We start from the raw sequence: 25,119 nt of genomic DNA on the forward strand, positions 1-25,119 counted from the left end.
TCACAATCAGCCCTGTCAGCTGGCTATCACGTGTGTGTTGAGGACATTTAACATCCAATTGTAACAGCTGGCAATGTCTTTGCCGTATCTCCGGGTATATAGCAAGAGGATATACCCAGAAGGGGAGGGAGCATCCTGGAGCTGTGAACTAATAAGTCACATTAATTACATTTCTGCTATGTTTACCTACACACAATTCCTAGCAAGTGAAGTAACACAAAGGGTGGGTAACTGACCTTCAGAGTGTGTGCAAGCATTGCGCTCCAATGCTCTGTGTTAGTCCTTTCATGTTATCTCTTGCCACGAAGGTGTTGGCAAAGCTCACAACACCATTTCTGTTACAAATGAGGAGTCTGAGGCTAAGCTATCACAGGGAATTTCCAGCTCACAGCTCCTATTCTTGAGCAAGGTCTCAGTTTACTTTTTATAATGAATTCATGGCACATGGATAAGTAAAATTAGATGGAGTTATAAGCTAAGCAAACAAGCCCACTCTGAAGCATCCGGAATGCTGCAAAACTGCTTCACGGATGGAGAGTTGTCAATCTCCGGACTGGTCACTATCTCCAGCCCACAGCAGAGTCAGTCCCAGCGCTCCCCATGATTCATCAGGCTGTGGACCGCTCACCTCGAGGTGGGGATGAGCTCGTTGCTTCTGACGGCAGTGCCTTAGGTTGCGTTATTGGCGAACCCTTTATTCCGGTTGGAGAATGCGTTCAGTGTGGAGGAAAGTGGCGCGTTAGTTTTGGAGAACCTGTGCTGAAATTCCTAGTTGGGTTTCTTAGTCTCAGAACCTCCCTTCCACAAAGTAGGAAGGAACGCGATCCGTAACCAGTAGGGCTGCTGGGAGTGGCATAGAAACAGATGGGTTACTAAGTCTACGTGGTCGATACGTGGTTGTTGCTCAGCAATGAGATGAGGTTGTTGAAGACTTTATTCTAGATACTGAAACGCTCAACCATCACAGGGCGATTAATTACTACAAATGTCGGAAGAGGCCTGGCTAGGGATGACCTCGCAATGGAGTCTTACGCTGTGGCACGGAAGGAATGGCCTCGCAATGGAGTCTTACACTGTGGCACGGAAACAGCTGCTTCTCGCTCGCAGTGGCACTTGGCTATGCTCAGCCTTGTCGGTTTTTCCACTTTTGGAAAGCAAAGGTGGATGGACATCTGATTTTTTTTTAATGTGAAATTTGATATAAAAGTTTTCTTAATGTTCCAGGGGTGGGTGGTGGTTAAATAACCCCAAATATCCACAGGGAGGGGACCGTCTAACCGCATCTGGTTTCTTCCTCCAGTGGATTGTGGAGCAGTTGATGCTCATTCAGAGATGAGTTGCACAGGGTTAGGACCAAAAAAAAAAAATAATAAAATTGTCAGAGGAAGAAGGAAACAGGAAGAGACTCCTGAGGTTGGAGAGGAGTGGACTGAACATTAATTAATAGTCTCCAGACATGTGGAGGGACTTTAAATAGGTGAAAGTGACTAAATCACCCCTTGTCTTCTTAAGAATATTACAAAGAAAATGGACTTGAGGCATAGTAACGTTTTGAAGAAACATGGGAAATTTTTCTGGGTATCAAGAACTCACCCCGTTTTAGACCAAAACCTTAATATTAAAAAAAATGATTTTTTTTTTCAAACCAGGGCAGAGGAGCAGGGGTTAAGTGACCGCACTGTGACCCCACCCCAAGCTTTGCTATTAGGATCCCTTACTCAGTGGCCGCCAGCCCTTCCCACTTGCTCTTCACTGAGGACAGTGTGACAGGACATGGTGGTGGCAGGACTGTGGGTGCTGGCTGTGTGAGAGGATTGTTCTGGCCCTCGAAAGCCGGGACCTGCAGGTGTGGGACACCTGACTTGGAATGCAAGCATCCTGGTGGCAGTTCCCCAAGTTACGTCTTCTGTTTTGACTGATGTTAACGTGACATTGCTCTCCTCCTTCATTATACTGGATAACTCTGTGCTAGCATGAGCATTCACCTCTTCCATTGTCAGAGAAGGTGAGCATTTCTGAGAGACGGTGGTCCAACTTCCACTTACAGAGTAGGAATCCCAGGGATTTCAGAAATGGCAGCCAAACCTTTTCATGCTAACTTGGGTTCAGGTATACCTTTAAAAAAATCAAACACTGGTGGAGTCTTACATATTCCTTTTTCTTTGCCAAAGAATTTGAAGTTATTTTAAAATATAGGGAGCATTGCCTGGCAACCATAGTGATGTGACTTTCTGAGAGAAGTTTTACATTTTCTTTTGCTACTGAAGGGGAGTTGGGAAAGAGCATGGAAGACAAGGCTCCTGGAGAAATGAAAGAACAACTGTCTCTCCGGGACCAGAGGTCACCCCAAACTGCTGTTATAAAGGACTGCTGATATGTGGTCCCTGTCAGAGGCAAGGGGGACTGCAGTCCAGGAACGCTGAACTGTGTTAATCTTGGCTCTGCTCAGTGTTTGAAGTGAGCTGAAAAACAAAACCTTCCCTTCTTCTCTCCTTCTTCCTTCCTTCCTTCCTTCCTTCCTTCCTTCCTTCCTTCCTTCCTTCCTTCCTCCTTCCTCTCTCCTTCCCTCTTCCTTCCTTCCTCCTTTCTCTTTCCGTTCCTCTTCCTTGCTTCTTTCTTCCTTCCTCCTTCCTACCTTCCTATCTTCTTTCCCTTTTCCTTCCTTCCTTCCTTCCTTCCTTCCTTCCTTCCTCTTTGCTTCCATCATTCTCTCCCTCTTTACCCCATCTCTTCTCTTTCTTTTCTTTCCTTCTTGTCTTCTCTTGCTTCCTTTCCTCCCTCTCCCCTCTTCCTCCCTCCCTTCCTTCCTTCCTTCCTTCCTTCTCTCCTTAAAGAATTGGTTATTTTGTTGTGCAGTGGTGGCATACGCCTTTAATCCCAGCACTTGGGAGGCAGAGGCAGGCAGATTTCTGAGTTTGAGACCAGCCTGGTCTCCAAAGTGAGTTCCAGGACAGCCAGGGCTATACAGAGAAACCTTGTCTTGAAGAAGAAGAAGAAGAAGAAAAAAAGAATTGGTTATTTTATTTCAGGTTCATGCATGCAGGCCTAACTGAGTGCATGTGTACCACAGGCCTGTTGCCCAGGGAGGTCAAAGAGAGCCCCGAATGCCCAGTACTGTAGTTCTGGATGACTGTGAGCCACTATCTGAGGATCAGGAAATAAACTAGGATCCCCTGCAAGAGCGACAATGGCCTCAACTGCTGAGCCATCTGTCCTGCCTCTCCCACTTTCTTAGAGTCACGGGCCACACAATGTTCTATAGATATGATTTCAAGCTCTGAATTTGGGATTATTACTGATTTGTTTTTCTTTATTTCTTTTTATTTTTTTATGAGATAGAATCTTATTCTGTTACCCAGGGTTGGTCTGGAACTCACTATATAAGCTGCTCTAGTTTTGTCCTTGAATTCAGTGCAGTCCCCCTGCCTCAGCCTCCGGAGGACTGGGATTAAAGGCATGAGGCATAACACTCATCTTGTTTGCCTTATTTTAACATCTGCTTCTTTTAACTGGGAGAAGAAGGCCACAGATCCAGTTGAAAACCTGCTCAGTTTCTGCCTGTCTTCAAAGTCAGCCCAGGTTCATAAGTTACCTGCTCAGGGGTCTGACACTGAGCTGGGCAGAGCTCCATGGGGCAGAGCGGGTACCCTGGGCAAAGGCTGCTACACTCAGGATACCCTCCCACACTCAAGGACAGAGGGCGGTTCGTTTCTGTCTGCCTTTCCAGTGTGTTTGTATGTGTGTGTGTGTGTGTGTGTGTGTGCATGAGTGTAAGTGAATGTGTGCAAATGTGTGTGCATGTGTACATATGTGTACATGGGTGTGTAAGTGCATATGAATGTATGTGTGTGAGTGTGTGAGTGCATTTATGCATGTGGGTCTGTGTGTGCATGTGTGTGCGCATGTGTGCATGTGTAGGTTTGTGTGTGTGCACACATGTGTATGCATGCATGTCTATGAATGCATGTGTGTGCATTTGTGTGTGTGTACATGCATGTGTATGTGCATTTGTGTATGTTGGTCTGGGAGTGTATGTGTGTGTAATTGTGTGTGCATGTGAGAGTGTGTGTGCATGTGTGTGTACACATGTGTGTACATTTGTGGGGGGTGTGCATGTATATGTGTAAGTGTATGTGCATGTGTGTGTATATGTGTGTGTACATGCATGCATTTGTGCAAGCATGTGTGTATATGTGAATGTGTGTGTGGCATGACTCATAAAAAAGCTGTTAATCAGGAAGTGTGACTTAAGCCAAGGAAGCCAGTGTGACTATGGTGCCCTACTAGGCTTTATCCATATAAAAGCATTGTCAGTTTGCATCCCTGAGGCAGAGTATGTGTTCATGGGATGCAGGCAAGAAGACCCCACCCTGGAAGTGTTCCTTTCAAGGTGATTAAATCTCTTCTGGCAAGAGAAGGGCAATGAAACTTAGCACTCTACATTTTATTCTTTTTATGAAGTAGCTTTCCAGGCCTGGCTGATCCCAGTAGTTCTGGGCGTGTCCCAGGCATAGCATGACTCACGGAAAGCCAGCTGCTGTCTTGGAGGGAAACCGTACTCTCCTGAGATGCTCTTTGGTGCCTCTCTTGGGAATGTGCCACTGGTCCAGCTCATGGTGTCTTTTTCTCTGACTCTTCCCTGTGCTCTGCCCCTTGAAGTCTCCTCACTCCCACTGGGAACATATGCTGCTCTGATATTTCATGACTAACCTTCATCTGCAATTAATGTGTGGCTTGTTCTCTCTGTGGAGGTTAAAGCAATATAATCAACGACAAGGTTACCATCTCTCTGGAATACCATTAGGCTTCTGTGTCCTCGACTCCTTCAGCCCCTGTGGTAATGTTTGCTCTTGGTTAACTTAATGTATTTGCAGATGATGTAAGGCATTTATATAAATGCATATAGCATTAGAAATGCAGTCATTTGGGCTATGTATTCTTTTTTATCTGTTTAGAGATAAGGTCCCACTATGTGGCCCAAGGTGGCATAGAATTTGTAATCCTGCCTTAGACTCCTGTGAGCTGGGATTTCAGGCCCACATCACCAATCATGGCTTGGCGTGTGCATTCTCTTTGTAAAGAACATCCTTTATAGAATGTTCCAGAAAAAAAAAACTTACATAGGGAAATCTCATGTATACTTCTAAAATAGAGTAAGCGCTGCAACATTGTCGTTGTGAAAAATTCCAAAGAATGCATATGTTCAGGTCCTCATTAGCTCTAATTGTCAACCTGACACAGCCTAGACATAGCCTCGTTGTCTGAGACAATATCCTTGATGGATAATTGAAGAATTGACTAGGTCAAGGTGGTCCTGCAGGCATGTCTGTGGAGGATCATCTTGATTATTAATTTGCCTAGGTTGGCCTATTGTGAGTGGTGCCATCCCTACACAGGTGGTCCTAGCCTTATATAAGAGAGCTCACTAGGCATGGACCTAGGCACAAATCGCCTACCTCTGTGGTTTCTGCTTGGGTCCCTGCCTTGACTTTTCTCAGTGGTAAACCCCACCCTAGATGTGTAAGCCAAACAATCCCTTTTCTCCCCTACATTGTTTTTGGTCAGGGTTTTTGTTACCGAAACAGAAGTGCAACTGGAATCATCTGCTAAGGAGGGGCCTTTAAGTGACAACCGACTAGCTAGCCAGGCATTCCCAGGAAACTTATTTTCTTGCATTTTCGGGATGCTTGAAGCCATCTTTCCTCCCTGGCTCTTGGCCAATCCTCCTCATCTGGATTTTTCAGTCATGTATCTTTTTACTCATCTTGTTTCTCTCTTCTCTCTAAGAATGCTCCTGGTGACAGCGGACCTGGCCAGACAACCCCAGGCACTCTCCACTCCAACACCTTTGACCTAACCCCACCTGTGAAGCATCTTTTCCCATCGTCACTGCAAGGCACAGCAGACTGAGCACAAGGCATAAGTCTGAGACAGATGTGATTGGCCATAGCCTGGGGTTGTCTTGGAGGCTACATTCCACTGTTGATGCTGTCTGATGACATCTAAGCTTTGGGGTGGCTAGAAGGAACCTAGCCATCTATGAAACTAAGATGTTCCAAACCCTGAGAGCTCACAGAGATTTAGGTCAGATACAAGGGAGAAAGATGAATGGCCATTAAGGAACCAATATGGTCCAAAATACTTTGGGCTGTGGACCGGTAGCATTCCAACTCTCCCCAGTAACAAAGTTCATGTGAACCAGTCTGTGTGCAGAATGTTTAACACAGAAGTGGCTTTTCCTGGGAACTTTAGTTAAGAGTGTAGACATCTTTGAGGAGACCCTTTTCCTGCTCACACAGCACATCCACAACACAACTGTCCTTTGAAACCTTATCCTTGGAAGTCTCCTACCAATTTCAGTTCAGAGACCCATTTGTAAATGTGTAGGAGCATGTTCCTGCTCGACTAATCCAGTTCGGAAAGTGAAATTCCTCACTAAAGAACAGTCATTTGTTCTATTGGTTGCCCGTGAACAATGAAGGGTGAATTAACGGAAGAGTCAATGAAAGGTGTGTGCAGCAACTTGAACTTGAACATGATGAGCATCTCTGAAGGAGATCCAAGCTTCCCAGAAACCCAGGATAGCCCAGGGGATAGCCTGGACTGCTTCTAGGCAGTTGGGTTTTTCCAGAGCAGGCGATCTTGAGGACTTCCTTGTCTGGGCGCAGCTTCTGACACAACCCATTGCTTCCTGATCCTACATACTGCTCACTCTCTGAGCAGACAGGGACAGCATAAAGAGATGTGTACGCCACAGTAAAATGTTCACTTGTGATGTGTCATGCTAAACCCGTAAGCTAAAGGTTGACAACGTCTCAGGGTGCAGCTCCTGTCTCCTCACTTCCCTGTGTGTAATTCCTTAAGAGCGTAGAAGTGTTTGTGGTTGTATAATCCTGTTAGGACTGGGAGAGGAGCTGTGTTTAAATATGCATTCTGGGCGCCATTGTCAGCCACGGAGACATATTTCATTGCAGCAGGAATATCTATGGACGTGCTTATGGTGCGGGGGTTGCTTTTATTCAAATGAGGATTCTAATTCAGTCTTCGAGAGAACTGAGCAACATTGTTTCAATGCTCGCCTCTTAGGAGATAGTAAGGGTGTGTTCTGCGGCTCTGTCTTATTTATAGAGGCCTATGCAGCAGATGGAGAGACACCAGAAAGGGAAAGGGCTGATTTCAGCTTAACCCTTTGGAAGCTCTCAGCTTCACTAGACCCGTTCTGACTTGCTTGGCATCTGATGGAGTCTGTGCAATAGCTCCAGAGCCTGATCTTGCTTTTGTAACATTCTCGGTAAGGCTTTCTTCATCGTTACAAACATCCAAGTCCCTTCGTGAGATGAGCTGACGTCTGGCTAAGGTGGTTTGATGTTTGCTGCATGCTCACACTGACTTAGGGTGTAGCTGAGATGTAAATGACAAAAATATCAATACAGATATGTCCTCACTTAGTCAACCAAGATATGCACACTAGGAAACCAGGATTTCTTTTACTAGACTGGCAAATACAGACTTCTCTCAGAATGCGCAGTCTTATCTTACACTGAAGTTTTTATTATGAGTTTTGAAACAGGGTTTCACATAGCCCAAGCCAAACATGTAGCTCAGGTTGGCCTTAAATTTATGATCCCCCTGGTCTCAGCTTCCTAAGTACAGAGAGTCCAACCTAACATTGATGCCTTTAGCATCCTTGCATCATCTTGCATCACTGCCTCTCCTCAGGTGATTCTCTTTCCCGCAGGTCTCTCCTGGACTTGAAAGTCCCTCCTAGTCTCTAATCTCTTGAAGCTGCACTTTCAGCGTCAACACTGCCACCTCTCTAGAGGTTTGCGTTTATACTCGTCTTCCAAGTTCTTTATGTTTGAGAATTCTGAAGTAATATCATGGTATCTAAACTCCCCATAGACTTAGTAGCCTGTACTTGATTAAAATATGACTTCCCACCTTTGTATAGTGTTTGCCCGCAAGCTTAAAGATTTGCTCCCTAATCCTCTGTCTATCCTGCTGCCACTGGGCTAACCCAGACTCAGTTATTTATTTATTTATTTATTTATTTATTTATTTATTTATTTTTTCACTTGGTATGATAGACAGAGGTGTGGGCTGTGACAGGTATCAAGTGCTATTTTGCATATTCATGAAGTGGGGGGTTGGTGTTCCCGTGCGATTTAGGCAACATGAGATTGAATGTCTCAGCCTCTGTGACTAAATTCTGGCTTTGCCATTCAAAAGCCTCTGTGGGGACTCAGCTCTTCCTTCTGTTTCTGAGCTGTAACCTCCTTTTTAGTCTAACGGACAAGCACAACCTTTCCTAGACAGGATTGAGTGTGTGGGAAGAGCACCGAGGTGCCCCTGGTGGTCTGCATGGCTGTGTAATGGATGTAATGGACCCTCCACAGTGAAGACACTACAATTCTAGTCATCCAGGTGATGGTGTTGGGGGCTGGGGCTCTTGGGAGGTTGCAAGAGCAGAGAGCCCTTAGGAGCCACCCTTAGGAGCCACATGGCAGCCCCTGTGAAGGAGGCTCAAGGACCTTTTCTCACGTGTGTCAACACGTCCCAGAGCTGTGACAAGCAATTGATGCTGCTTGTAAGCCACTCCTCCGTAGCCTCTGGTATGGCAGCCTGGGTGGACAAGGGTCTCCTCCCAGATCTTTGTGTGCACTAGGTCCTCCGGTAAGCTGTTCGTATGACTGCCCACCTGATGTTCTCAGTGACTTCTCTGTGATAGCTGCTACCAGATCTTACTTTGCCACGAGGAATTTGGGGCCTAGTTCGAGTCCACCCAGGTAGGCATCAACGTGTCCAGGTCTCCAACGTAAGTTGGCAGATTTTCAAAGTGTATGCGTTAGTTAATAATTTTGGGGTGTGCCTATTGCACTCTGATCTTTATTCTTTTGTATCAAGAAGACGAATGTTATGAAGACTGAAAGACATAAAAGGGGGGACAGCAGTGAGATGGCTCAGTGGCTAAAGGCTCTTTCCCCTCAGCCTTATATCCTGCGTCCAATCCCTTGGATTCACATGGTGGAAGGAGAGAAATGACGCTCACATGCTTTTCTCTGACCCCCACTTACCCCCAAAATGAATAAATATATGACTTCTTTTGAAAGGAGGCATAATATATATTGGATGTTTAGTATCTGTTTCACAGTAAATGTTGAAAAAAAAGACAGACATTTAATATTAGATTTATGTACTTTTAACCTATAAATAATACTCTTCATTGATTCTGTTTCTGTTATTGTCTTTAAAATTTGACCCCCTCCCATCTTAGGAGGATGTTCTTCTCTGTAAGGATACAAACTTTGCTAGTTACTATGTTACAAAAATAAGGGACTGGCCATACTTTTGTAGCATTCTCAGAAGGCAGAAATACACTCTGCCTTTGGGTCAGGGTTCAAGTTTGAATGTAATCTGTTGGCAGATTTCTCAAATAAGTAGTTTGTACTTTAAATAGATGTCATTAAGTTTGCGACACCCTCATGGGATTCAAATAAATGATGGGCTTGTAGCCATATTGGAGAATTTGCCTCTATGCTGTGAAATAACCAATTTCCTTTTTTTGCTTTCCAATGAATCATTGTTTTGGCTTTAAGGAGATGTGACACCTTAGAAATTGCAGATTGTTTGTGGCCAGTCTGACCCAGAGCTTTCTGGAACACCCCTTTCATCTTCTCAGGAGTCAGTCTTATTGAACGTTCTGGTCTTGGGCACAGCATGCTTTTACAAGCGTGGAATGCAGAGTTGCCCGCTGAGGAGACCTGGCCCATCACTTCATGGTACATTTTAGCTCTCTGTGCACACATCATCGGGCCTCTCCTTTTCCTGATGAGGTTGTTTGGACCAAAGCATTGCCAGGTGAATGTGCAACCCACCTCATCCACCACATCCAAACCTTCCCATCTCAGCCAAGGGCAGCTCTTCATCACTGCCGCTGGGCACGGCTTCACACCTTTTTACGTGTATGGCTGAATGTTGGCTTCTCTCCTTGTATTTCCACCAGTGCTCAATTCTGGTCAAGATGATGTTTAAAACTGTGTGAGTCTAGTCCTCTGCTCAGGATGCCACACATTTCATGTACTACTTAGAGCAAAATGCACTGTCTGTAGATGGCCTCTGATGGGTTGGTGGCTCCTTCTCAGGTTTTCTCTCCTACGTCACCACCCAGCCTCTTCCTAACCACATCAGGTGCATGTGGCCTCTGTACCTTCTTGTAACTTCTTTCTCCAGGGCATGACTCAGTTTCCTTCCTTTTGTCATCTGGCTCACTGGTTCAGTGACACATATCAGAGAACCTCTGTGCACACTCTCTGAAATGGCGCTTATTCCCTTTCACCTGATTATGTCACTTATTACCAGTTGTGATCTTTTTAAGCACATGACTTCTGATGATAAACGCGTGCTGTGCCGTAGCACCTGAACCCTCTAAACAACCAGGATTTTTCTTTCTTTCCTTTTCTTTCTTTCCCCCTCTCTCTCTTTCTTTCTTTCTTTTTCTTTTTTTGATACTGACTCCCAGGTTTCCCAAAAGATCCTGTAGATGAAGAGTTCTGTGCCTGGACTGCCCCTATTTCAGATTCCAGCAACCAATAGGGCTCCCAGGCATCCAGTGCTTCTGTTTAGGATACTTCAAATATGTGGGTGTCTCTGGTTCCCCTTTCAGGTTCAGTAGAGCACTCTCTTTGTTTGCATTTCCCAAATCATTGGAAAGGTCAAGGCTCAGGAATGGCCAGATGGAATGAATACCCAGGGCTGGTTCTGACAGCCTTGCACGTCCTATGTCCTCTCTGGCGTGCTACTTTCTCTGTTCACACACCCGGAAGCGTCTTGATTCCTGTCGTTTAAGAGTTTCAGAGAGGTACCACGACTGTGGCAGGAGTGACTGTGTCATTGATCCCTGCTGATGAACTTGGTCTCCATCATTTTTTTTCTCCCCCTGGAAAGGCACGGCTGGGGCTGAGAGTTCTACCCCTCAGGCGATGGATGATGCACTTGGTTCCTCAGGTCCCCAAGTGTCAGGCGAGGTTAAAAGGAGCTTGTGAAGGGCAACGAGAGAGGCCTTTGGAACTCCTGTTGCTTAGTAAGCTTCCAGAGTTTTGGGAGCTCTGTCCCAGGGGTTGGGGACAAAATGGGATACACAGTTCTTACCACATCACCCCAGTCTGCCTGCTTCATGTTTTTTACTGAGGTGTCAACCTAATTAAAGCCCATAGAAGTGGGTTATGATGTCTGTGACATCACAGACAGTCCATTTGTTCTTCACTCAGTTAACAAGCCCATTAATTAATTTAACAGTTAATAGAGGTCAGCAGTACACACCTGCAGAGGGTGAACATGAGTAAATACACACTCCTCATGGGCAGGGGCAGAGGGGAAGGGCAGAGCTGCTCTTGATGGGCCAGTTTGAGGGTCCTCCCATGATGTCCCCACCCCCAACCGCACCCCCACCCCCACCCTGACCCCACTCCCTTTTTTCTTTTTTCTGTGCAGAGTTTGCCAGCCTACTCCAAAGAATTTCCCAGGCAAGTCTGAAAGAGTTTCCTTTTTCTTTTTCTTTTTCTTTTCTTTTCTTCTTTTTTTTTTTTTTTTTTTTTGGACATGTAAGCCACCATTTCTGCTGAAATTACAGAAAGGCTCATTAGATGTCGTATTCAGATTTTCCGACTCAATGTGTGTTGATTTATCTGTAGGTTAAAAATTGAATCAACTTTTAAGACACTGACTGATTTCTGTCTTCGGCCCTAATCCCCACTCTCCGCCTGTAGGCACCACTGTTCCAGGTTTTAAACTCCCAGTTCTATTGTTCCGTTCATTAAGATTCACTCTGCCCCGTCTGTCTCCTGCGCAGAAACAAAGCAAGGCTCGGTTTTTAACCTTTCCCCGCATTCCTCTCCACTGGGTTTGATGGGGTCAGATTTCATTCTTTCTGCTTAGCTAACGGCGGTGGAAGGAGATGGTTGTTTAGAGAGAGCATCGCCTCTTAAGGGCTTTTCTTTGCATTGTGATGCATCCTGGACAGCTTGGCACCAGGTCCACAGAGCACTCTAACCGGTGAATATTCAGGGCAGAAACCTATTTGTGCCTTTGATCCGGAGCTAGCCGCCTGGGGTGCTTGCTGCAGAGTGAAAGAAAACCTGGAAGGCTAGAGAGTCCCCTGCAAAAGACCCCAGACATCACAATTGTCTCCTTGGAGTTCAAACTTTCTTCACCACGGACTCCTGGTTTCATTATGAACCAAATAAGTGTTTGGCAGAGAGCAAGAATGCGCGGCTATAAAACACACACACACAAAACCAACTTGAGAATACAGAAAAGACACCCAATTGCTGGAAGTTCCCTAGAGCTGTGTAATTAAATTAAATTGTGTTTTCCAGAATTACCTGGAGCGATTCCATCTTCCAATAATAGACAGCTCCTTGCACGCAAGGCTATGTCTAAACTCGCAGAAAAACAAAACAAAAAAAGCCCAGTAGGGTTGTCCGTTGTGGAAAAACAGCTTGTCCTCTCTCTTCTTTATCAAACATCACCCTGAAAGGCCAGGGCGATTGTGCATTCAGAAGCTGCGGTGGTTTAGGATCAATTGCTTGCCATAGACAGGTAATGTCTATGAAATAATGAGACTTGATTTGACATAGTGTTTACCAAGGCACCGTCTGCCTGGCTGATTATTTTACTGAGAGGTGGCTCACAATGGCTGAGCCTTCTGTATCGGTCAGATAAGGATAATAATTGTACCTTAAGCAGAGGGAGCTCCCACAGGGCTCCTCTCATTAATAGTTCTCCACAAAGCCTAAGGCTGTCGCAACCCGCAGGAAGGCAGAGCTTTGGGCTGTGTGTTCTAGAGGAAGGTTTGCTTATCTGAACGGTTGTGGGTCCGGTTCTGATGGCCAACCACAGGATCTTCCTTTAACATGTCTTTGTTTTGTTTATGTATTTTTTGTTTTGTGTGTTTTTTATTAGATATTTTCTTCATTTACATTTCAAATGCTATCCCCAAAGCCCCTATACCCTCCCCCGACCCTGCTTCCCAACCCACCCACTTCCTAGCCCTGGCATTCCCCTGTACTGGGGGCATATGATCTTCACAAGACCAAGGGCCTCTCCTCCCGTTGATCGCCGACTAGGCCATCCTCTGCTACATATGCAGCTAGAGACACAGTTCTGGCGGGTTCTGATTAGTTGATATTGTTGTTCCTCCTATAGGGTTGCAGACCCCTTTAGCTCCTTGGGTGCTTTCTCTAGCTCCTTCATTAGGGGCCGTTTTGTATGTTTTCTTTTTTTCGTGTGCATTTGTATGTTGTGGGTGGGTCCTGTGCATACTGGTTCACCCGTGTGCATGTCTATGCGTGTGCACATGCCAGTGGAGACTTGAGGTTGACCTTGGGAGTCTTCCTTGATCACCATGTAACCTATTCTTTGAGGCAGAGTCTTAAAGTTGAACCCCAGGCTCAGTTGAACCCCATATGGCCAGTCTCTGTTGCCAGCTCGCTCTGGGGATCTGTCTCCACCTTCTGAGGCTAGAGTTACATGGGATGCTGGGCTCGCATGGCATCCATGAGGGATCTGGGACCCTAACTCTTGTATGCCTGGTGAATGCTTCAACCACCAAGCCACCTCCCTAGCCACAAGACACCTTTGTGGTTACTGTTGTTTTTATTTATGTGTGGGTATAATTTATTACATGTATAGATGTCTTGCCTGATTGAAAGTGACCAAAGCCACCCTAGCAGTAGCTTGCATGTATGTGGGCCCATCCCAGAGAAGATGAAATACAGACCAAGGTGCAGCAGAAATGAATGTCGATTTGTTAAGAAAAAAAAAGAGAAAGGCTTGTGGCTTTCGAGTAGGGCGGCTTCCATTAGACGAATACCAACCCTCTGCCCTGCTCAGTGACCACTTAGGAGGTTTGGCTGGGGAGTCACAAGAGATGGAGGTCAGCTTTATTGAGAGTGGGTTCTTTGGAGCACACCATGAGTTGAGCCACTCCTGGGTCCAACAGAAGACATAGTCACATGGGAAGTGGTCACCAGAAAGGCCAGCTGGGCACCAGCCTGTAGAGGACAATTCACATTCAACCGGGTAGGGCTGAGGAAAATGTGTGTGTGTGTGTGGGGGGGGGGGTATCGGCTTGTTTCCATGGACTGTGAATCAAGCTGCTGTGCATATCTGCATAAACAGATTTGTGCTGCCTGCAGGTTTTAGCTTCTCCTAAGTTCTTTTTCTGATTTGGTATGTAGTCATTTTCTTTAGAGACACTAGACATATTCACAGATAAGAGGGCTTCCCACTGTTCCTGACCCCTGAGTAATCTCCAAGATGTCCTGTTTATCTACCAAGTGTCCCCAGTTGGTAAATATTTCAATTTAATAACCTTTTGGTTTTAAATATCAGTAGAATGAACACAGCCGTTCTGATGTGCACAAGAACTAACTTTCTACCTGTAGAATAGTTTGAACCAGTCTCCAGGTGCCTCCCCACCCCCACCCCCGCCCCCAATTCAAATTGCATTTTCATCTGTTCCAAAGACCCTGATGCAACTTTCTCTCCAGGCCTAATCCAGCGAATGTGGTGGCTTTGCCCTGTAATTTACTTATTTTTACATTGTGGAGATATGACTCATGACTCACCAAGTCTGTATTATACTCTTTGCGTACAGCCAAGTTTGTGGTCCATCCATTTTAAGTATTTGAAATGATATTGCTATGTTTGTATCACTCCATGGAGTCGCACTGGAAAAGCTTTACACCAAAGCGGGGCATCTGGGTTCAGATGAACCTTGAATCCACGTCCACCCGAGCTGTAGGACCCGGCGCTCCAGAAGACCAGAGGGTTAAAGCTTCAGCACCACTTGGATGCCAGGCAGGGAAGCTTTGAAATCTGGATGGAGTGAGAGCAACATCCACCGCAGACAGGAGACAGAAGGATAAGCTGATGTTACGGTGGGCAGAGAGGACCAGCTTGCTTCGTCTCTTAACACACTGGAATTCTGATGCATTCAGGGTCCCGCAACATTCAGTAGCTCCCCTCCCCTCTCGGCTGTTTCTCACGCACAGTAGGTGGACGGATTTACTACTACCACATGAGGGAACTGGAGTCCAATTATTGTCTGGTGAAAAGGCTCCTACTTTCTTCACATCCTTTCTGGAAGCAAGGGTGACTCCAGACAGACTTTTCGGAGACAAGTTTCCAAGAAAACACAAAAAACAGATTTAGTCAGAGGCCCAACTCTGCTCCTGCCGCGCGTGCACGGGTGGGTAGGCGTGGGGCTGACTCCGCTCCAGGCGCTATTTCTACTTGTTTCTCCGGGCCACTAGGCGCTACTTCTCTCCACATCTACAGCCATCCAGTTACTAGGTGGGAGTAGAGAAGACAGCAGGCCTTGCCTCTGGTAGTGCCCAGTGAGAGGCCATTATGCGCTCACCGTGTGGGCGTGGCTTCTTTATGATGGCGATTAGGGGTCATTGTTCTCCAAGTGCAGATGCAAGGGCCTCTCAGACAATCTCTGCAGCAAATATTGATCCATCGCTTACTGGATGAACCGCAGTAGGCTGGAGTTGGGGAGAGGGAGAAGAGGAATAGAGACAAACATTTTCTATTCATTGTCCGGTGACAGTAGCTGACACTAAACAACTAGTCAAGTACCCCAACATGGTTCTAAGATGCTGTTTGTCCTGAGGGTCCTTTGATTCTCTCAGCCAGTGAGGGAGGGATTGACGGTCACAGCTATGGCAGAGAGGAGAGAGGTTAGATAACCTGCTGAGGTCCCATCAGCATGTGCACTTTGCTTTATAATTTTATTACACGCGCATGCGTGTATGATGTATGTTTGTATTTGCATGCATTTGCCCAGGCCAGCTGATGTCGGACTTCTTCTGTTGTTAAGCACTCTATTTCCTGAGATGGTTTCTCGGGATACAGTCAGCGCTTGATGACTCAGCCAATCTAGCTCTCAGCTCGTCCTCAGGCTCTTCCATCTCTACCTCCTCAACACTGAGGAGAAGCCATCCCCTGGCGGATCTGAACTCCAGTCCTCGTTCCTGTGTGGCAGGAGCTTTATCCACTGAGCTACCTCTGGAGTTGCAGCATGTGTATTTTAGAAACAACATTTGAGACTAGGCGGGCTGTGCTCACGGCTTGCATAGCATGACATACTTGGACATATTTTGACATGGGTGTGGTGAGCAGAAACCCCCATCTTTAGGGGAATGAAGACAGATGTAGCTTAGTTTGGTAGCCTTTGCTCAGCAAGCAGGGAGCTTGGGTTGATCCCTCACACGGCATGGAGAGGAAAGGATGGCACTTGCGTGTCACCCAAGAACTTGGGAGGTGGGGGAGGGAGGATCAGAAGTTCAAGGTCATCTTCTGCCACACAGCCAGTTGAAGGTCATTCTAGGCTACTTGAAACCCTGTCTCAAGAGGAGGAGAGAGAAGAGGAGGAGGAAGACAAGGAAGAGGAGGAGGAGGGAGAGGAGAAGGAAGAAGAGAAGGAGGAAGAGGAAGAGGAAGAGGAGGAAGATAAGGAGGAACAGGAGGAGGAGGGGGAAGAGAAGGAGAAGGAGAACCTGATGGTATAGGAGGCTCCGAGTGGTCCTGGCTCACAGCTTGTCTGAAGTCTTTGAGTTGCATAAAGTGTTGAGTCTTTATCTACCCACCACTGCCACTCTGTCATTTTTCCTTCCTACCGACTGATCCTCACCTTTCTCTATTGTTGTCCATGTCTGGGTGGCTGGCAATGACTTTTCTAGCCATTCTGCAATTCAGGCAAACCGCCAGGAGATCCTGAGACCTGCAGTTTGAATGGCATTTCCTCTAGCTTTGTGGGAACCTCCTGGCCCAATCTAATTGCTGCCACCTGAGTTTGAAAAGCCTTTGAAGTTTTGAATATTTTCTCTGGGGACAGCAGGCACGCCTTGGCTTGGAAAGCAGGTTGGTGTCTGTGTGAACCTGATCTTAAAGCAGCTGTGCCTTATCAGCCTGCTCCTTCACCCTGATGTTTATTTTCCAATGTGAGGAGTCTGTTGCTAGGGTCTCATCAGGTAGGCACACCTGATGTCAGTGTAGCCCCTCCCATCTGTGTTACAGCTTTAACAGAGAGGAGGTATCTTTTGTGTATCATCTTCTTGGCCTCTACACTGGTTGCATTTTAAGCTTGAAATGACTGTGGCTCATTTCTGAAGTGAGGATTGCCCTGTTTCCCCAGTATATCTAACAGCATTCCTGTCCTCTGTCACCAGGTGCCTACAGGACCTCCCTCCTTGTCACATCTAAATAGGTATTTAGACGTTGCTACTGAACACTTCTCCAGTCACAAGAAGGGTTTCTCATCCGCTACTCTGTGTCATTCAGATGCACTGTAGCCTTCTATTTCCGTGGCTCTAGTCTCAAACAGTGGGTGAGAAGTTCTAAAAATAAACCATTCATGAATTTTAAATTGTGCTCTGTTCTTGGTAATTCGACAAGATCTTGTAAAGTCCAGGAACCAGATGGTCACATCACATCCACAAGGATCGGAGACAAGACAAAGACAGTGCTGCTCAGTTCCTCTTTATGCATACAAGATCCCAGCCCTAGGGAATGGTGCCCCTCACAGTGGGCGCACCTCCCCCACATCGATTAACATACGAAACCCCCACAACCATGCTAAGAGACCTGACTTCCAGATGTTTCTAGATTCTGACAAGTTGATAACGAACATTAACCATAGCAGTAGCCACCCATTTATCAGCGCAGATGACTTGGTATAGAAAAGGCTGGGCTCAGACACCCTTATTTCCCTTTGTCATAGCCCCAAAGTACCAGGTCAGTGATGTTGCCCCTTAAGCCTTCCAAGGGGAAGCTGTCGGGTGCTTTGCTTAGATACCATCCCACATTATAGAAAGGTAAAGTAGAGACAATATGATATTTGTTTTTATGTATGTGTGTGCATGACTTTGTGTGCATATGTGCACACACGTGAGCGTGGTGCCCACAGAATCCAGAAGAGGAGGTCACATCTCCTGGAGTTGGGATTACAGGAGGTTGTAAGCCACCTGACATAGGTTCGGGAACTAAACTCTGGTCCCCTGGAAGTTCAAGTGCTCTTAACCACTGAGCCATCTCACCAGCCTCTGAGGTAGAGACCTGGAGACAGTGCCTACTAATGTGACAGAGCACGTACTGCAGTGGGTTTTGTACCTTTTACAACTGTTCTCTTTTATTTAACTATTGCTCCAATTTCTTATAGTGCCTACGCTATAAAGAAACTCTGTTATGGAAATGCATATGTATATAGGCAAGCAGGGCATATACAGATTTTGGTGCCATCTTTGGTTGTTGTCGTGTACTAAGAGTCCTGAAATGTGCTCCCCCCCCCCCACATATGGTGTGGGGCCTCAGGGGGAATCTCTTACCATTTTGAGTTTTGAGGCAGTCTAACCCAATAGAACAGACTTGTCTTGAACTCACAGAATTCCACCTGCCTCTGCTTCTGCCTTCTCAGCACTAGGGTTAAAGGTGTAGCGCCACGTAGCCATGCTTAATGATAGACTGGATGATACAGAGGAAAAGGGATGTTTCATTGCATTTCAGTGATTCGGAATCTAGACTTGCTTTGCCCCTGTTGTAATCACACCGTATATCAGTATTAATAATAATGAAGCATGTGATTAAGAGATGAATAGGTGATCCAGTAAAATAATAATTGTTGTTAAGCATTCTTCTTCCTCCACCCTCCTCCTCCTCCTCTACCCTCCTCCACCCTCTTCCTCCACCCTCTTCCTCTGCCCTTCTCCTCCACCCTCCTCTCTTCATCCTCCTCCTCCTCCACTCTCATCCTGTACCCTCTTCCTCCACCCTCCTCCTTCTCTTTTCTTTCTCATCCTCCTTTATATTCTCCTCGCTCTCTTCTTCTTTGCCTTTTGTTTTTTTTGAGATGTGGTCTCATATATCTCAGTCAGTACTTAAACTTTTTATGTAGCAGAGGATGTCTTGAACTGAGGGTCTGGCCTCTACCTCGCTACAATTGCAGGCATGTACCAGGATCCTTGATGGATTTGATGCTGGAGACAGCATCCGGGGCTTCATAGATGCTAGACTGGCACTCTACCCACTGAGCCCAGCCCCTGAGCTGTATCTCTTAATACTAAATTTGTGATGCAGAAAACAAGATCTTTATATTTTGAAGATTACTATTCAGTTGACTCTACAAGAAATGTGGTTGTTTTTCCTACATAAAAGCCAACAGTAGAAGCAAATTGTATTCTTTGATTACTATTGTAATTCTAGATAAAATATTCTCCCCTGGATGCTGATGGCCATTTGCAGGCAGCAGTGAGCACACACAGTGACCAGGCTGTTGCTTCTTTGATGGCTGCCTCATTTCATCTGTTCTCTGAGTAACTCAGTGAAATTTCCTTTTACTGTCAGGAATGATTCAGTTTCCAAAAAAAAAAAAAAAAAGGGGGGGGGGATGCAGAGAGAAAAGGACCAGTTTGCAGGGCTGGGGAGGTGCTTCATGTGGCAAAGTGCTTGCAGGACAGGGGTGAGGCCAGATCCCTGGTAGCCATGGAGAAGCTAAGCCCAGTTGCATGAATCTGTAATCCTGGAGGTTCTCTGGGGGCTTGTTGGCTCTCTGGTATTGTTCAACCAGGGAACCCCAGGCTCAGTGAGAGAGCCTATCTGAAAAAAATAGGGTGGTGGGTGCCTGAGGAAGGTCAGCCAAGGTCAGCTGATGGCCTCTACACTCATAAGCACGCAATGTTGGGGGATACATTCACAGCAATGGAACCCTAACTAAGACACACATGCATGCATGCATATACGTGCCCACATGCACGCATGCACGTGCACACACACACACATTAACACAGGTACACCGCACACATACATAAACACAAGTACACACACACACTCTAACACACACTAACACAAGTACACCACACTCACATATATGACCAGTGGCCGGTGGATGAAAAAAGTCATGAAAAACCCAGGATCACAAAGACTTTCCTTGGACTGGATGTTGCTAACTTGAGCTCAGGAACCGGGGCTTAGCCCAGGAGGCAGGCAGGCAGGCAGGCAGCCCTGACTTCAACTGTGGGCTCTGTGCTGTGATAATTTCATGTCTTTGCCACTGATTGCCTCTAGGACATGGATGGTTTCAATCCTGCAAGGCTTGGAAGAGATGTAAATGAGACGTGCGTGTGCTACACACAGCTGACCACGTGTCCTTTAGGAAGTAGGGCAGAGTCCCTGAAGAAGATGATCTATTAATGCAACATTAATAATTAATGTGTCCACATATTTTAATTGCTCTCATCCTTGAGAAGCAAAACAAAAGCACTTTGTTGATGCTTTATCTCCCCCGACAAAGCAAGAGTAGATTTAAAGAAATAACAGTTATTTCTTATTAAAAGCCACATTATTTACTTCTGCATACATGGGTGACACACCTGTTGCACAGTACACAGTAGAGGTCAGGAGACAACCCACAGAGGTCTCTCCTTCTACCATGTGGGTTCTGGGAGCCAACTCGGGCTATCAGGCTTGGCAACAAGTTCTGTTACCCACTGGGTCGTATTGACCACCCAAGCATCAAGTGCTGGCGGGTTTCTTCCCCATCAGCTGTCCATGAGAACCCTCAGGAGCCTCTGTGACTATGCAGGTTTGCTTCTCTTGGATCTTTGGCTGAAATCTTCTCAGTTTATTCCATCTTACCTTTCTGCCCTTTCCCGGCAACATCTGTTCCTGGTGGGGTTTTTATTTATTTATTTTTAAACAGTGTTTTCTCAAGCGTGGCATTCATTTCTCTTCCTTTGCTGGAGAGTGACAGTCTAATTTTCTACCCTGAGCCCTGGCACCGAGTGGCTTTTACTCAGTGTTGCTCCAGTAATGTGGGGGCGAGGAGTCGGATTCACATTGGCATTTCCATGAGATCACCATGGCTGTTTGCTTTAGAAAAGACCTTTTAAAAACGAAAACTCTCTGATTTGGGATTTCAACATTTTGCCACAGCAGATAGATAAGTTCCCCAATGTGGTTAGAGCTTGTTTCTAATTACAGGAACATGTCTGTTTCAGCATAGATGAGAATTTATTCAGGTTGAATTTATCCCTGGCTTTGGAACAAAACCCACTGATATTTGAAAATCCTATATGACAAATGGCTACTATTATAGAAGACCATTGCCACAGTCTGAAAGCCTTTCTTTGCGGTATTAAAAAGCAACATTTCACAGAGTGGACTTTTAAAGGCAAAATGTGTTTTATGGTCACATGAAATAATGCATCATTTAAGGTGGTATCTTTCCATATAATTGAGGGTTCCTGCTGTATATATCTTGGGCCTCTTAAGGCTTTTTTCTTTCTCTGCCTTTGTTTTTATAATTATGTCAATCGCTTGGAAATCCTGGGTCCATCCGGAGGCTCTTTGATATCTAAAAGCGTCATTGATGAGATTCTGGGAATCTTGTGAGTTTGTAGTATGGTATTTCTTGATTCATTTATTTGCTTGTTGGTTCATTTACTCAATCTCACACACACACACACACATGCATACACACATGCACATGCACGCACACACACATGCATACACACACACACATGCATACACACACATACACACATGCACATGCACGCACACACACATGCATACACACACACACACACACATGGCAGGGGGCTGGGGGGGGAGGGGAAGAGAGCTTGATGCTCTCTGAGACCTTAAGCACACACACATGCATACACACACACACACACACACACACACACACATGCATACACACATGCATACACACATGCACATGCATGCACACACACATGCATACACACGCACACACACACACACACACACACACACGGCAGGGGACTGGGGGGAGGGGAAGAGAGCTTGATGCTCTCTGAGACCTTAAGCATTTGGTATGATTAAGAGATGATGATGTATAATTTTATCCTGAGGTGGGAGGCAAATGATGAGCCTGCAGTTGTCTCAGTAACCGTGACTTCCACCATTGATCTGAAATCACTGCGTTTAGGCCTAAGGGTGCTTTAGATGTGGTTGTGGGGCCGAAAAGGTGACACGACAGAAGATGGTGATGCTTTAAGACAGTGGCTCTCAACACTCCTGACTCTGTGACACTTTAATACAGCTCTTCATGGTGTAGTGACCCCAACTATAAAATTATTTTCATTGCTACTTCATAACTATAATTTTTTCTACTATTATGAGTCATAATGTAAATACCTGATATGCAGGATATCTGATATGCAACTCCTGTGAAATGGTCACTCAAACCCCGAAGGGGTCAGAACCCACAGGTTGAAAACTGCTATCTTAAGGCCTTACCTTCCTCTAGAATCATCCATTCTCACTCTGGGTATGGCTGTGTAGGAAAATGTTAGCCAAGTTTATACAAGGGAAGGCTTATGAAAGCATTTCAGCCTTTCACTGACAGGAAGGGACAGTGATGTGCCTGTCCTTCATCTTCCCTATGGCTGCACCCAGGACGTTGTACAGAGATTGAAACTGCACGATCTCTGAAACATAGGGAGAGTAAGGTATACTACTGTTTCATGCATGCTGCTAAGGACTCCAGTAACCCAAAGATGCCAGTGTCACAGGCAGAAAGATGTACTGACAAACTGGTACTGAGCCGGGAACAAGAAGCCAAGCAAAAGGAAAACGTTAAGGGCTGGTCTGATTCAGCTGACCAAAGCAGTCTGACCTGTGGCAGAGGAGTGAGGGGCTGGTCTTCAGTCTTTGTGAGATCATGGTGAATTTTCCAGCATACTACCAAGGTATCTCCTCCAGTTAGTGATAAGCTTTCCCTACTGTCATGTTCTTGGTCACAGCATGGACAGTCTGGATTTCTAACCCACCCCAAAACGAAGAGGTACCCTTCTGCTGGGGTGTGTTAGAGAAGACAGTGAAGTTGAAATCACCCACAAATGATGTCAGCTCCCCACCGCCAGGAGCTGGTAAAGTGAAGAGTATGTGGTCAGAAATCTCTGCTCCCAGCAATCATGAGGACCTCCTTAAGCATCACTGTGGTTCCGTGTTCCACTTCCTCCCTCAGAATGTCCAGGTGTTGTGGCAGAGCAACCTGATGGAAAAGGATGAAGAGGAGCCAGGAGTGCTGGGACAGGGGGACAGGGGATGAGGGCGGGGGCGGGGCAGGGGCAGAGGCGGAGGCAGAGGCAGAGGCAGAGGCGGCGAGTGGGAGCTTCTTTGAGTCTTATAGACGATATTCAGTGAAATAGCTTATGCTATCAGGGTGAACGAGGGCTCTATGGACCATGGGGAGTGGGTAGGGGTTTTCAGGGTTATTGGCTGTAGTGGAGAAGCTGGGAATACTTCACTTACATGCAGAAGAATTCTAGGCGAAGAGAGAGTGGAGAGTGGAGGGGAGAGAAGGGGAGGGGAGAGACGGAGAGGGGGAGGGGGAGGGAGAGGGACCATGTGACTTTCCAGGGGTAGATGATGTTGTCCTCCTGCTCTTCAGATAAGGTCAGACAGAGACGAGTATGCCCACAGAGAACGGGAATCCTCCATTTTGCACCAAGCTCAGCACCTGTTTGTTCATGGTGGACTGGGACTTAAAAGCAGGGTCTTCCAGCACCACTGGTTTTAGGAGAAAATCTGGATTTCCACATCAGCTATGAGGCTTGCATGTCCCATAAATCAGTACACACTTTCTAGACGTGCTTTCCAAACACCCCACACCCCATACCCCGCAACAATTTTAGAGCTATCTGCCTGAAACCAGTTTAATTAAGATCCAGAATCCCATACTGATGTTTCAGCACAAAATTTATTCTTCAAATAAATAATAATTTAATAGTAATAAGTAACTTGAACTTTTTGGTGGTGCACAACCTGTCACCCAGCACTTGAGAGGTGGAAGCAGAGGACTCAGAAGGTCAAGGTGATGCTTATGCTACACAGTGAAGTCAAGGCCAGCTGGAGCTACCTGCTTCGGAAGCCCAAATGGGTATCAATGTGGAGATGATAGAGATGATAGAATGCCCAACAAAGACATAAAAACACTCTAAAATGGCCCCGTGAATACATACTGTCATACTGGAACATGTGGGGAAAAACCAATAATCTCAGTAAGGAAGCAGAGCTCTCTCTCTGAGGACTGAGACATAAAGAAGAACCAAACACAGGTTTACACTGGAGGAAGAGCTCACTCGGACTCGGATGGAAAAGGTCGTGGATGGCCTCAACAGCAGGCTGGGACAAATGGAAGAAAGACAGAATGTAGAATTTATAGTACAGTTGAAACAAAGAGAAATGGAATTAAAACAAAACAAAACAAAACAAACACAACGTTCTCAGGACTATTGAAAAAAAATATATATATACTATTCAACTCCCAAATCGAGGAAAGGGCTGGAAAGACATGGTAGCCTTGAAGAAATTTACCCTTCGAGTGCTAAAAGAGAAGGAGCCATTCATGAGAACTCTACATCTTGGGACAATAACCCCCAGGAGTAAAGAGAAGCGAGGGCGTGTGCAGACAGGATGAATTGCCAGCAGCAGACCTCCCTCAGAAGAATAATTAATGGAGGATTGCTAAACAGAAAAGAAACGGCTGAAGGAGGGACCAGGGCACATCCAAGGGGAAGACCCCAGCCGGAAGATAGATGGGTGGATATAACTGATTTTTCTCCTCTGAAGCTTTAAAAATTATCTCTGAAGGTTGAGTCAAAACCCATAACACTTTCTGATATAGCTCTAAATGTTTATATAGGAAATATTTAAGGCGATTATCAACAGTTGAAGAAAATGGCATTAAACATCCCCAGATTTATCCCAGGCAGACTATGACTTGCTTTCATACGGAAAAAAAATATCTGTGTGCGGATGTTAACAGGAGCTTTCTTCATAACATCTACAAGCTAGAGGCAAGCCAGAGGTCCTTGAGTGACTGAATGGCAGCAAACTGTAATACACTGACACCCGGGACACCACCACAGGGGATCAGGCTGGGTGGAATGACCAAACCCAAAAGATACACACTGTGTAACTATGCTCCCATAAGATTCACAAAACATCACAAATGCTTAAAGGGTAACATGAGTGATTGCTGAGATGTCAACAACACGGAGCAGGGAGCATGACGTCATAGGGATAAAAAGC

The 25,119-nt window shown here is 45.9% G+C and overlaps 1 protein-coding gene and 1 long non-coding RNA gene across 3 annotated transcripts in view; one reads left to right on the forward strand and one right to left on the reverse strand.

The window, feature by feature from the left end:
• Positions 1 to 25,119, forward strand: part of Dok5 (docking protein 5) — a 147,969-nt gene that overhangs the window by 28,566 nt on the left and 94,284 nt on the right. The gene's annotated exons all lie outside the window — the stretch shown is intronic.
• On the reverse strand, positions 13,783 to 15,461 carry Gm35033. The gene is made up of 2 exons (XR_375333.3): positions 14,628 to 15,461; positions 13,783 to 14,051 (listed from the first exon to the last, which is right to left on the reverse strand). It is a non-coding gene; the product is annotated as a predicted gene, 35033 (long non-coding RNA).

The sequence above is a fragment of the Mus musculus genome, chromosome 2 (assembly GCF_000001635.26).
Source record: "Mus musculus strain C57BL/6J chromosome 2, GRCm38.p6 C57BL/6J".
Classification (NCBI taxonomy): Eukaryota; Metazoa; Chordata; class Mammalia; order Rodentia; family Muridae; genus Mus; species Mus musculus.